This window comes from Polyodon spathula, chromosome 7 (genome assembly GCF_017654505.1).
Source record: "Polyodon spathula isolate WHYD16114869_AA chromosome 7, ASM1765450v1, whole genome shotgun sequence".
In the NCBI taxonomy this organism is placed as follows: Eukaryota; Metazoa; Chordata; class Actinopteri; order Acipenseriformes; family Polyodontidae; genus Polyodon; species Polyodon spathula.
In genome coordinates, this window is record NC_054540.1 from 49,050,087 (window position 1) to 49,064,938 (window position 14,852).

General features: G+C 37.8%; 1 protein-coding gene across 1 annotated transcript in view; it reads right to left on the reverse strand.

Annotated features, from left to right (window-relative positions):
* Positions 1-14,852, reverse strand: part of LOC121318706 (protocadherin-11 X-linked-like) — a 315,082-nt gene that overhangs the window by 255,630 nt on the left and 44,600 nt on the right. The window lies entirely within an intron of this gene.

The window sequence follows — 14,852 nt, forward strand, 5'->3', positions numbered from 1 at the left end:
CAACACCTGGTGAGTGAATTGTATCTGTTTACATTACAGCCTACAAATTCGAACAATTAGTTTCCAGCTTTATCTCAAACACTGAGCCTGTTATGACTTCTCTATGTTTAAAATATATACGCTTTAGCTAGAGACATTTATCATTGCAGCTTTTTATATTCACTGGAAAATGTTGTCTTTTAAAGAAACAAAGAAATAATCATTAACCCCTGTTGCAGCTTCCATCAGCTATGTTCGATTCCCCTTTTGGTCTGGGTAGCCACCATCGTCAATGATTTCCTTAATCAGCTCCACACTTTGTGTAGAGACAGTCAATCCATTTGCAAACCTGCCAGACTTGTCTCTGTTTACTTACACAGCTTGATTGATAGGCTATGTTAAGTATAAAGCAATAGGCTATGGATGTAACCCTGGTTCCCTGAAAGAGAAGACAACCAACAATACTTTTGGGATACACCTGCCACAGGTCAGGTATTTACTGAGAATTTCATGTCAAAGCTGCCGATAAGCCCCTCCGGAGAGTGACATCTTCGGTCCTGCCTACCGAGGGATTAAGTAGTCACTCCGTGGAGACCACAATCTCTTTTGCATCAAACCCGGGAATGCGAGTGATGCGACCTCGCAAGGTTTGTTGGTCATCTTCTCTTTCAGGGAACCGGGGTTACATCTGTAACCTATCGTTCTCTTTCAATTCGAAGATGACCAACAATACGTTGGTGAAAGTATATCAAAGCCGTCATGAGGAAACGTGAGCAGAGAGCAGATGAGGGGCGTCTCTCTACCACTTAACTTATTTCCATGGTGTGAATGTGCAACCTCAAGGACCCTTGTGTCTAATGAAGGACTGGATGGATCTACCACATTGAGATGGTAGAACCTGGTGAATGTATGCGGGGTATCCCAGCTAGCTGCAGTACAGATATCAGACAATAAGGCACTTCTAAAGATGGCCCATGCCATAGCCACTCCTCTAGTCGAATGCACGGCCACTCTCCCAGGTGGGCTTAGGCTGGAAGCAGTATATGTAGTCGAAACTGTGTCCACAATCCAGTGGTACAGTCGCTTTTTTTTTAGCTGCAAAAGCAGAGGAAAAAACAGAAACAGCAGATGCTGTAGGTTGGAAAGTAGCCTAAAATCAGAGTGATCAAATAAGACAATACACTTTTTTTTTTTTTTTTTTTTTGTTATGGAGCACAGTTGCACAGCGATTGCTCAGTCTTCAGATGCAGAGTTATCGATTCCAGGAAGTGGCAAGCCGACTTTCAGCAATTTCTTGTCATGGAATTACAAAAAAAACATGAAGAGAGAGTTCTTTCACAAGATACAATCATAGGACTGGAGAGGTTAGTTATACCTACCTTACCTACCTGTTGTGAGAAGCAAAAGAGATTGTGATCTCCGCGGAGTAACTACTTAATCCCTTAATCCCTCGGGAGGCAGGACCGAGTACTACACTCCCCAGAGGGGCCTATCGACAACTTTGACATAAAATGCTTAGTAAAGGAATTAGGCATATCCCAAAAGTATTGTTGTTGGTCATCTTTCGAATTGAAAGGAAACTATAAATTCAATACTTAATGTTTCATCGTTAAAAAAAAAAAAAAACTTCAGTGTACCCCAGAGTCTCTAAGGGAATATAATGTATTTTTAAAAAGTGCTTTTATTGAAGTGTACCCCAGAGATTCTAAGGGAATAAATGTTTTATTTTAAAAACCTCCTTTTTTTTAGAAAATAATAAAAAAAAAAAACTTATATTATTTTATATATATTAAAAAATTATCTTTTTTATATTATTTTCTACCATTAAATATATATTATCGATATATATATATATATATATATATATATATATATATATATATATATATATATATATATATATCTCTCTTACAAGGTAAAAATCTGTTTGTGTGTTCTGGCAAAGGTCTGGAAATATATCACTCTACTGTCTCAAATACATTTTCTTATAGTGCTTTAAAGAGAGTGTGGTAAAATGGTCATACAATGCTTTGCTGTGGGTGACATCTATGACAGAAATGCTTGGCTGTAAACGGATTAAAGGGTATTGTTTTTTTTTTTTTTTTCTGACCACAAATGTTGCCGTCAATTCTTTCATGTTCTTTGAAGTCGAAAAGCTCTGCCGCACTTGCCATGCTACCCTGGTTTAGCTGATGAAAACAGTTTTTTTGCCGTGCATTTGCATAGATTTACAGCTTATTAGATCGCTGCAGTGTGTCGCAGCCATAAATAAAGCTTTGGAAAGCGACTTTAAAAGGTTCTTGAGTCAAGTCTGGAAAGCAGATCAGCATTTCAGCAACTCTAAACAATCATTTTATCATGATTTATTAAATATTGCATTGGCATATTCAATTATCGTATTCATATTCATTTTAACTTGCTTTATTTGCAGCATGGTGCTAGGACTTGCCTTTCCATGATGCAGAAATAGTCTCTAGCTGATCAACCCAGTGGCAGGGCAAAAGCCCTGCTGCTGTGAATATTGTGTGTAAGGGAATGTAAGGTTGGCAGGGATGGGATTAAATCTATCGATGCCAGCAATCATAGGTGTGACCATTCCATGATTAGGTAAACGGTACTTGTATAAAAAGGAAGCAAAATCCTTGTTTGTTGGAGGCGTATTAGGGTGTAGGGTGTGGGGTGTGGGGTGTGGGTGGGGGTGTGAGCGTTTGTGCTGTGAGACAGATATGGGCCTTTCTGCCCATTAAGCCACCTGGGACAGTAGTTTTGACACCCTCCTCGGCTGCCTGGAGGACCAAGATTGGTGCCTTGAGTACAGAGAGTTTGGGCCCCCAGTGGTATGCTGCCCCCCTCCAAGAGAAAAAGGAGGAGTTGCCTCCCAGAATGCTTGACAAGACAGAACTGCCTGCCCCAAAATGGAAGAAGGGGAGGAGTGCTCAGTCCTAGAAACGAGCAAAGGAGCCGGTGCCATCCCTAGCGCCAGAGAAGATGATGCCTGCCTGAGTGCCAGAGAGGGAGCTTCCACTGGTGCCATAGTCAGCAATGTTTTTGTTTGTTAATGTTTGGCAGCATGGATTGGGATTAAAGCCCCACCCCACTAAACTCATGCAGAATGTGGCCATCTCCTAATTAATTAATTGGTTGTTAATTCGGACATGGCAAAGTATATATAAACATGCCAGCGTGTCTGTGGTGGGTCTTCAAAGAGGAGGAACGTTTGTGAGAAAGACAGAAGAAAGTGAAACAAAGTAAAACAGAAAGAAAGCAATTGCTGCTTGTGCTGGGCAGACCAGCACAGTATTTGTTTGGGTATGAGTTTTGTGTTTGAGATTTGTGTAATAAACACCACACACCAATGTTTTCAACCCCGCAAGTACCTGCATCTGTGTCAACTTTCTGGTCTGGGATGTCACTACTCGTGTCATCCTGTCACAGGTGCTAATTGGGGAGTGGCCACATGTATAAAAAGGAAGCAAAATCCTTTGTTGGAGGAGTTTGGGGTTAGTATTTGTGCTGTAATTTATTTATTTTTTTTGGTCCTCATGCCAAATTCATCTTATTCCTGATTTTGTGTTTGTTTTTGTTAAATAATTGTGTTCATATGCATTTAACCCTTTGCAGTCCTATGTCGGACCAGGTCCAACATTACAATTTTCCCTTTGCCATCCAATGTCGGATCCTGTCCGACAGCATCAGAAAGACATAAAGCACAGGTCCGGAAAAAGCAGAGAAAACCTTTGAAGTGAGACTGATAGGAACCGAATGAAACCGAAAAAAAGGGTGTATCTCATAGCTGCATCCACTACAGAGATAACACAGAGATAACAAATGAGATAGCTGCTTCTGCATCCAGCACTCAAAGAATATCACGGACATTTGCAGAGCTTTTTGGGAGATGTTATAGCAATACAATAATGACTTGGATCGCATTATTAAGGAGTTTGGTGATAAAACGAGTGATCAGGAGAGGATTTATCAGTATGCACATCTATAAAGAAGTTTGTGAAAAATACAGCGAACAAGGGTGGGGCTTGCTTGTAGATATACAGTACTGAGTGTCCTTTTGTGATTCAATGCATTTTAAACCTGTTTTACACTGAAAAAAAAAAACTGCGTGTAAAATAAACAGCGCGTGTGAAAATAAATTGGACCTGACGTGCCTGACAAGCGCTGAATAAATGGACTTGTTAAGGGTTAAACAACAACTTTCTGTCTCTGGGTCTGTTTCCTAGCCAGCCGAGGCAAATACTGCATTGAGTATGTCACAGCGGCAGCTCTAGAGGATTTAGGTTACAAGCATTATTGCCATTTAAAGTCATTGTTTCTTATGTTACTTTTTTGACAGAGAATGTGATGATGCTGTTTAAAGGAAAGAGTGTTCCCTGGACTGGATGGTCTGATAATTCATTCCTGGGAAAGGTGAAAGTTGGCCATCTTGAAAGGGAGCAGAGCCACTGTACACCAAGTCATCGCCCCAGACGGGAAGCGATATGGCAACCACTGACTGGAGGAAAAACAGTTGCCCTCGCTAACCAAGGGGGCGTGGCTGATGGTACAAAAGGGGACATGGCTAAGTGATCTGTTCCATTGTTATGGTTAAGAGACAACCATTCAAGGAGAGTAAAAAAGTAACCGTGAGTGTTTAGTGTTTGTTTGTTTTGTCATTTCTAATTGTACTGGTTTGTTTTTATTAGACAGGTAACACTTACTGGGAGCTGTCGCTTAAGGCCAGCACCAACCCAGACAACACTTCACCACTGTGCACGAAGAAATTGTATTTCACCACTTGCACGTTAGTACTCACTCTGGACACGTGTTTATGCCTGGGATTATTATTTACGATCGCCATGACCTGGATTAAAACGGAACCCAATAAAGAATTGTTTGGATCGTGAACTTTGTTGTCTGTCATCTGTTACGCATTGCATCACTTCTACACCTGCGCACTGCAAACTGCTTTGCCACATAGTTACAGTAAGCTGAAGGAAATATCAAATGCTAATTATCAGGACAGAGAATTTAGCTTAAAAATTAAAGCAATAGAATCTAAAATTCATACTCAATAAAACCTCCTTTAGAGAGTCCTAGGTAGTCAACTAAGCCTTAAGTGTACCCGCTTACCCTGTTAATTCTACAATTAAAGCTAGTGTATTAGTTGGCAATAGCAACAGCTAACCAATTTACCAACAAAATGGATATAACTGTGGTCTTGGCATTGATACTGATGGTACAATAAATTGCAATGATTTGTGTGATACTATGGTTTGTTCAAATGTGGTACATGTTACAACTGTGGTACTGTGCCATTCTATGAACCACTGCATTGTCTTTGTATTGCTTCTGTATTACATTGGTAGGTCATTTGTTAAGGGGAGTGTGGCAAGGCAGGGCCCTGTTTGTAAATATTGTAGGGTGGTGATTTGGTGGTGGTTGGCACGGATAGGAAATTAACCCCATCCCTGCCAACCACCATCAAATCACCACCCCACAATATTTACAAACAGGGCCCTGCTCTGCCACAGGGAGATATCAAACCATAAATGACAGTCAACTGTGAAGAATATGATGAGGAAAAATTCTAAATATTTAAAATGGTGGTACACGACAGCTTTAGACTTTATTGACACATATTGCATGTGTGTAACCTGTTTCAGTCACACATTTTATGTGAGTGGTACACTACAATGTCATTGTCCATCTGCTCTCATGTATTGCAACATAGTAGGTTTAACCATCTGTAACATGTAGTTTTGATTTAAAAGGGGAGCAGATAAATTCATTTTAAATAAACACTTGCTTCCCATTTGAAGCACTCACTGCAAAGGAAAGTGAAAGCATCTGGCAAGCAGCTAAGGCAAACCCCACTCTTATGAAGAGGAAATCTAAAATCTTCTCTACTACAGAGATGCTCAATTATCTTCTTTCTCTGGCAAGACTTTTTATTTTGGCTCAACGCATCTTGAGGAAATGGCATCGCAGAGCTTCTGATTAGCACCCAGCCTGGTTAATTTTAGCAGACTTTGGAACGGGACTAATCAGGAATTAGATATAAATCTGCATCCACTGTAAACCGCCTACTTTGTGCGTTTGTCGCTTCGAAGGGATTGTTTCCGGAAAGGGAAAAAAAAGGCAATTGTCTGCTGTGTCTGATTATCCTCTGGAAAGCTCATAATCCGACAGAAAGTACTTAAGAAGTCAAGCAATGAAATAAACAACATTGATTATCATCCAATGTTCTTTTTTTCCTGTTGGTTGAATGGGGAAGTTATTTTATGTCAAGCCCGTGTGCCTCCCTCGCCTCCCCCCACCCACACCCCCCCGTGCCATCTGTTTTAGCAAATGGCAATCCATAATAAATACCCTTGAGTCCTCTATCCCAACCAGATTACCAGTGAATTCAAGATGGGACTGGGTTCTTATCCCCTTCCAATCTCTTTTGCAAAAGTAAATCAAGAATTCTGTACAGGCTTACTGTGATTAGGCCTGGAGACACAGGGTGTTTGGCTTGTTCCATCAGCTGTCATGGACAAGATTGCTTTAGTACAGCTGGGCTTTTTGTGTAGTTTGTTTTTGTTAAACAGCATTGAATCATTTTATGTTATTTTCTTTTCTTTTTGTTAATTTAAATATTGTATCTTATCACCAATGACTTACCGTGTATAGGCAGCAGCTTGCTGAGTGTGGTATGTATGGTCAGCAGCTTGCTGATTCTGGCATGTATGGTCAGCAGCTTGCTGAGTGTGGTATATATGGTCAGCAGCTTGCTGGTTGCCTTTCCTGGATAGAGACCCATAGTGAGTGTGTTTTGGCCTCACCAAGCCACAATGAAACCTGCTGGTCAGGTTCCCGACAAGGCCAGATTTAATAAGCTTATCTGGGCCTTGCTTGCAGAGTTTTCCTTAGCACAGAACCATTGAATTGCCATTGCAATGCCACTGGATTGGGTCAGGGTGATTAGGATGAGCACTACGAGGTGTGTACAAATAGTATGATTGTTTGCAATTATAACCATATTTCTAATGTATACTATAGTATGCTTCTTACAATTAGACAAGCGGTTGTCTTGATAAATACAAAATTGTAAAATAACATATAGAAAGGCAGTCAAAGGGACACATATACAGCCTATATACTGTGTATAACCTGGCATTATGATACCTTAATGACTTGAGCAAGTTTCTAGAGACAATCATCTCTCTAGATTTTCTGCAAAATGTAAAGTACACTCACTCCACTATACTTTTTGTCTCCCCAGTGGGAAACAATAAGAATGCCGCTCTGTCTGTTTGATACTTTGTTTCATTGGGCACCACTGTTGTGGACACCAGCTTCTTACCTATTGGAACCTGCTCCTACAGTATGTCACTTCGTGGGCTAGAAAGATAGGCTTTTGTTAATATAGTACTTGCAGCATCATGAGATTATACAAAATACTTAAAGTGTGTTATCTTAGGATGCAACAACAAAGGGTTTTTTTGTAATACTGATGACATTTTACAGATTAAAGCAACAGCAATATTATAAGGATAAACAAATAAATCAAAAAATTATAAAAGTTTACTGTGATACATTTCCACAGTAATTTTGCTGTTCACCGTGTTTTTTCCAATACTAAGCATTTTACTATCTGTTATTGACCATGCTTGCATTCACCTTACTTCACTTTGATTACATTATGCTTTACTGCACTGCCACAGTGAACTATATATATATATATATATAGTATATATATATATAAATATATATATATTATAGATATATATACTATAAAGTTAACTCATCATAACTGTAATTTTTCTCATAACTTGTTTACAGATCTGTTAAATCAAAAAAGCTGAAGGTGGAAGCGTGAGCCTAATGTCAAATAATGTTCAGGTACAACACACCCCTGCTATAGAACTCCTGAAGCTTAACACACTTCATGTCACAAACAATGTAATGCTGACTTTCATATTGGTTTCAATATCATGGTGTAAGTATATTAATTAAAAAAAAAACAAAACAAAAAAAAACACTGATTAAATTATTTAGTTTAGCAGAGATTTTGCAAGAACTGAGCTGAAAAGAGCCCTGAGTAAAGCAACCGTGCACATTCCCATTTTATACACCATTGCACAGAACATGCACAAATTGCACTCAAACTCAGCTGCAAAGCTAGGGGGCTTATTCCCAGGCCACGGCTGCTTCTAAATGCTCTGCTAATCATTTAGTACTCTAACGTGCTCTGGAGGGGAGCCTTTCCCTAAATGTTCCTGCAATGATAAAGAGATGCTTCACTGAAGAAATTAAGCCAGAACAATGTACTGTGTTTTGTCCATCCCTTCCCTCCTTCAGCAAACATTAGAGGGCATACACATGGTTTATCCAGTAACATGATTTTATTTACTGTGACTTAACCAACTTTTTCTTTTTTTTTTTTTTTTTTTTTTTTTTGCAAACCTATAGTAAAACCAGCCTCTAGTACTGTACAAAACAGCTTCAGTGCATTCCATCTTGAGTGTCTTTGCTGGAAAGACAGCCAAGACAAAAAGTATTCCTGTCTGCAAGTTAAATCAGTACTACAACGATCTAGCGGAGCCACCTCGCTTCAACCTGCTGCTTACTTTTTCACAATTGGTATTTTAGACCCGAATAGCCACATTTTCTTTGTTTTGACTCGGTACCAATAAAATAAATTATTGGATGGGACCAATAACATGACAACGAATGTGCTGCATACATTGCCTTTATTAAAGCATGGCAGTTGCCCTTGGGTAAGTGTTTTGGGGCTGTTTGTAATCGATTTCCACATGTGTATAATTTGGCAAAGCTTTGCCTTACACTTCCAACCAATTCAGTCAATGCAGAACGTGCAGTCTCAATGTATGGGCAAGTCAACTGCAGGGGGATGCTGCATGTTTGCCTTTAACAAATGACAACACTCTATTTTAGTAAGGAAGCAAGTGTTTAGGCTTTATTGTGTTCTGAAATACTGTCTACTCAGGTTTATTTAATGTTTAAACAGGTCCGCGGAATGTCTGCGAAATCCTAATTTTATCTTCTAAGACCTTTGTATGGTACTTTTTATTCATTTAATGGGACTAACACAACCCCCTAACCATTGAAGTGTGCTTCACACGCCGGTTTTATACTTAAACTGAAGGGGGGAGGGGGGGGGGGGGGGGGGGGGGGGTTGCCTTCTAACGCTACAAGCCACAAGGTACATTTTGAACACATTACCGAAGGAAGATTCGAACCTTTGATGGTACTAATTTGCATAATTTACTGGTGACGTGACCATAGCTACTAGTTTATATATTTTTTTAAATCTTTAATTTTACAGGTAATCCATATAAATGGAATAAAACATTAACATGCATTTAAAAAATATGTTATATAGAACAATAATCATGCTTTTATAATTTAAATAATAATAATAAAATACGCATTGTTTATTTACACATAATTGATGCTGCTTGTGATAGATAAGTAAGATTGCATTGCACCAACACCAACTGCAGCTGATTTGGGCAAAACAAAGCTTTATTTAACAGTCACCTTTCCAAGCAGGTTATCGGTCACAGTCACATTTTACTACTACTAAAAATATTTATAACACTAATAATAATAATATGAACTTAGACTTGTCAAGTGACCCCAGAGATTGCTTATGCATCCATGAGTCACTTGCACAGTTGCATTCAACTTTATTTTGGCTGTCTGGGCATTTATCAAAAAAAAAATCATAAACAGCAGAGGGGGTTCGAGACATTTCTTTCAATACAACTTATGCTATACAATGCTTTGCTGTAGAGATGGTGAATTAAGGAATTAAAGGTTTGCCTCTGGATGACACAAGCTGGAGGGGGGGAATGGTGAACGGTGCTCAGTTTTCAGAATTAAGATGATTAGTGTTGGTATATACTTTGTATGCTTCAAAAATATTTTACCATATCACTTCTCTTACACTGCCTTGTACACTAGGTATTCAGTACATATTTTACAGGCGCACTACAACCGCTATAGCTACCACCCCAGTGCTTTGGCATACTATACCCTGCTCCATACATGGCAGCGGCACCATATGGAGTTGCTACATACAACGATTTGGTACAATGGTAGTGGATCATAGTTTTGTTTACAAAATCAAAAGATCGAATTTTGCATGTGTCACATTTTATGTGTAATTTATAGTATTCACACATTGTCAAATAGTTTCTGAAAAAAGAAAAAAGAAAAAAAAAACATACAGTGCATGAAGCAGGCATTCCAGGTTTCCCAGGATGCTTAGAACACATCAGCATAATTTGGCAACACATTCAGTCAGCAAAAAAGGAGAGGAAGGAGCTCCATGTGACATTCCTGGATTTGGCTAATGTGTATGGTTCAGTGCCACATGAACTTCTTTGGGCAGCATTTGATTTTTTCAGCGTACCAATGACAATAACAAATTTAGTAAAAGCCTACTTTGGAGATTTGCAATTTAGTTTTTCAACTTCAGTATTCAGCACTACATGGCAATGCCTAGAAGCTGGAATAATGGTAGGATGTACCATTTCTCCACTGGCTTTGACCATGGCAATGGAAGTAATTATTAGGGCATCAAAATGGGTAGTGGGAGGAGAGCGCTTGGCTTCTGGAATGCGACTACCACCAATTCGAGCATAAATGGATGAATGCATTAATCGGTTATTGGGCAAATTAATCACATTAAATGGGCAAGAATGCAATTCAAGCCCACTAAATAAAGGATCATCTCTATAATTAAAGGCAAAGTAGTAGATAAAAGGTTTTACATTAATGGTGAGGCAATACCAATAATGTCCGAGAAGCCAGTGAAAAGTCTAAGGAGATGGTACGACGGGGATCTAAAGGACACGGTTTGTGTGGGAGAAGTAAGACAACAAGCAGTGGAAGGGTTGAAGAGCATAGACAGCAGTGCTTTACCAGGCAAACTGAAACTCTGGTGCTTTCTGATTGGTCTACTACCAAGACTGCTGTGGCCACTGACTGTTTTTTATGAGGTTTCCTTGACAACAGTTGAGAAGCTGGAAGCTTTAATCAGTTCATACATCAGGAAATGGTTGCGAGTTCCACGCTGCCTTAGCAGTGTGGGACTTTATGGTAAAGGAATACTGCAGCTACCAATCTCTGCTCTAACCGAGGAGTTTAAGTGCGCCAAAGTCTGACTGGAAATGACATTAGTAGATTCAAGCGACAAATGCATAAGGGAGGCAGCACCTGTGTTGAAAACTGGAAGAAAATGGATGGCAAAGAAAGCTGTGGAAGATGCTAAGGCTGCCCTTTGAATCAGAGATATTATGGTGCAAGTTCAGCATGGAAAAGGAGGTTTTGGTCTCAGTTCAGCACATGGCACAAGGCAACCACAGCTCAACGGAGGAAGCTGGTAGTCAATGAGGTGCAAAAGCAGGAGGAAAGGATCAGGTGTGTAAAGGCCATTTCCCAGGCCAAGCAGGGAGAAGGGGTGAGATGGGAAAGTGTGGAACAACGCAAGATCGGCTGGCAAGACCCGTGGACAATGCAACACAACAGGATTAGTTTCCTCATCAGATAAGCATATGACGTTCTCCCATCACCACAGGACCTAAACCTCTGGGTGGGTGAGGATCCCTCATGTCCTTTGTGTTCATCACCTGAAACATTAAGGCACACTTTGACAGGATGTAAAGTGGGTCTTAGCCAAGGACGGTTTACTTGGCGCCATGACCAGGTGCTGCGATGTTTGGCCTTAGCATTAGAAGACAAGCGTAACCTGACCAATAAGTTGCCACCAGTTCCATCAAAGCATTACACACAAAAGACAATGTTTGTATCCCAAAATGTATTCAATTAGTATAGCTGGAAATTCAGGCAAGTGGTCTCCTATATTATTATTATTATTATTAATTTTATTTCTTAGCAGATGTCCTTATTCAGGACAACTTACAACTGTTATAAAGTATCACATTACAAAATACAACATTAAAAAGTACACAACATTATTGTTGTGGGCTACTGACAGCACCAGGCTTGAGCGACCACCTATAGAGTTGAAGTTAAATCTCTTAAACTTAATTCATTGAGCAAGATTTGAAGTATTTTTAGAAGTACAAAAACATGATGAAAATTTTTTAAAAAAAATCTGTTTATTACACAAATTTGTTCAAAAAGATAAATAAAGAGCATAATCTAGGTGGATTGGCATATACTGAGAATTTTTTTGAACTGTTTGTACTGACTACTGTGTACACTAATACTGGACCTCAATAAAAAAAAAAATATATATATATATATATATATATATATATATATATATATATATATATATATATATATATATATATATATATATATATATATTTTTTGAATCAGGCATTTAAATATTATTAGTCGTAGTCTTATTATTTATTATATTTTATTATTATTATTATTATTATTATTATTATTATTATTATTATTATTATTATTATTATTATTATAAGAATATTATGTACTGTTGTGGGAAATGTGGGGCGAGTCGGGTTGCCTAGTGTAGACTTATTACCACTATTTTACCACAATGTACTGGAACTATACCCGTCTGTATTTTAATATTAATTAGGCTGTTTGCATTTGAAAGGCTCATTTCTGTCCCTAAAAGAATACTACATGGAAACCCAAATTACCTGAAAGTTACAACCAAAATAATGTGATGAAAAAGGTGGGATTTTCATTTTTTCATGGAAGCCCAGCAATTCATTGAAAACCTTGTAACAGGGCTGTGTAGCATAAGAGTGTTAGTGCTGGGAGCTTATTAATATCAAAGGGAATATTTTGATGTATAAGGTGAAATTAGTCCAGGCATTAAGAGAAAGTGTAATGGTTCAGAATCAGTTCCTTAAGGAATTATCTTTTTCATCTTTAACAGTGTAATGCGTGTCCTTGTCCTAGGATTCGGTTGATGGAAAATGTAAATTATTCAAGCATCTTTCCCTTGTGCACCCCTGGGCTATTTTATTAGGCTCACTTTCTGATGCACCTATGCTAAATTTTTAATCAGCTTAGACAAAGTAAAACCAATTAAGATACAACAACACAGCAGTTGGCTAGCACAGTATCTTAGAATTGATGTCTGAACTACTGACCTTCAAATGAGAAAAAAAGCAAGGGTCACATGGTGCTATGGAAACTGATGGACATTTAGAGCTTGGAATCACCCATATATCCATCCAAAACTAGGCCCAGATGTTTGTTTAAAGTCAAAACTCACACACAAACACACAAAAAATCTCTAATTAAAATAAAGATTAGGCTTTCTTATCGCATATGTTTGGTCATTTTTGTTAAAAGAATAGCACCATTCAAAACATACAAACTTGTGTATGCTCATATACTGCATTCTGTTATCTGGGTTTGTTTCTCTGTACTGTATATGTAAACCAATATGGTATATCACACATGAGTATAATGCAATGAGTATAGCTGTGGATATGTTATTCCCACATATAGTCTATAATAATATATTATATTTATTTAATTATATATATTAATAATATATATATGTTACTATACATTATAGTCTTTATAATATATATGAATATAAAAAAAGAAACATCTAAATGTTCTGAAGGCATGTTTCTTTGAATACAATGATATGTGAATCAGAAACTCCTATCAAAAAACCAGCAGCATCTTTCGTGGTGTGTGATATTAAAATAAATCAAACACCTGCACTCCCAATAAGTGTAGCCGTAGGTGCTTCAGAGATCACAAAGCAAATTTGAAGTAATAGAAAAATTCTGCATTATGCAAAATCTTACTTTATTGTTTAAAAGAAATAAAACAGAAAAGAGCTTACCAAAATGTAAGCTGTTTTCTGTTTTATTTCTTTTAAACAATAAAGTGAGATGTTGCATAATGCAGTGTGGGGGATTGTTCTATTCTAATTTGCAGTGTGTGATATTAAATTGCAAATGAGTTCAGAGGATTTTAAATTATTGTACAAGTTAATGCAATGGACCCTGTCTCTTCTGCTAAAAGAGTATCTTCATGTGTGCACATTGGATGGGTAAGTGGAATCATGGTTTAAATAGCTCTACCAAACTACTTACAATGCTGTGCTATTATCATGGCAATGTGGTGAATCTGTAATAAGGTGCAATGAGAGTAATTACATTGAGTCGCTGGTAGAATGGCATCATTCTACATATTTGGACTTATCAATAGTACGAGAATGGTATGCACCAACACATTGGTAATCCATTGTTGCTGGCCTGCCGTTGGTCATTAATGACGATTTTTTGGGTAAAGCATTTGAATTTTCTTCAATGGAGCACACACACACACACATATGAACAAATGAGGCCACAATATTCACTAAAGACTTAGAAAACAAACTGCATTTAAAAAAAAAAAGACTCATGAAAATGCATATTACAATGCAAAAATCTTTAATAGTTTCAGAAGCCAACAAATACATAAACATTTTTTTTTCTGTACATTTCTTTAACATTTGCAAAGCAACTCAAATAAACTGTCCATTACTTACGCTGTATACTGTATTTAACACAAAACAGAAATGTGGTGTCCCCTCCCCACTCCCTTTCCAAAATAAGCCAGTGTGGTTTCTTATAAATAGAACTTTAGATTTTCAGTGTTTTCCTCTGACTTTTCTACTCCTTCAAAACTTCAACTGATACTTGTTAAGCCATTCGTTTTTCCTCATTCACAGCTGACAAACAAGTTAATTGTAAACTGATTTAATTTACAGGCTTATAAATCGAAAGTCTTACTTTTTCATTTGTAAGCAGAAGCGACTCATCTTTATGTAAATGCAGTTACCCATAACGATTATAATAAGGTGTGTCCAGCATAAAATACTTTATTTTTCATTATAGTTTTAATAAAGATTACTT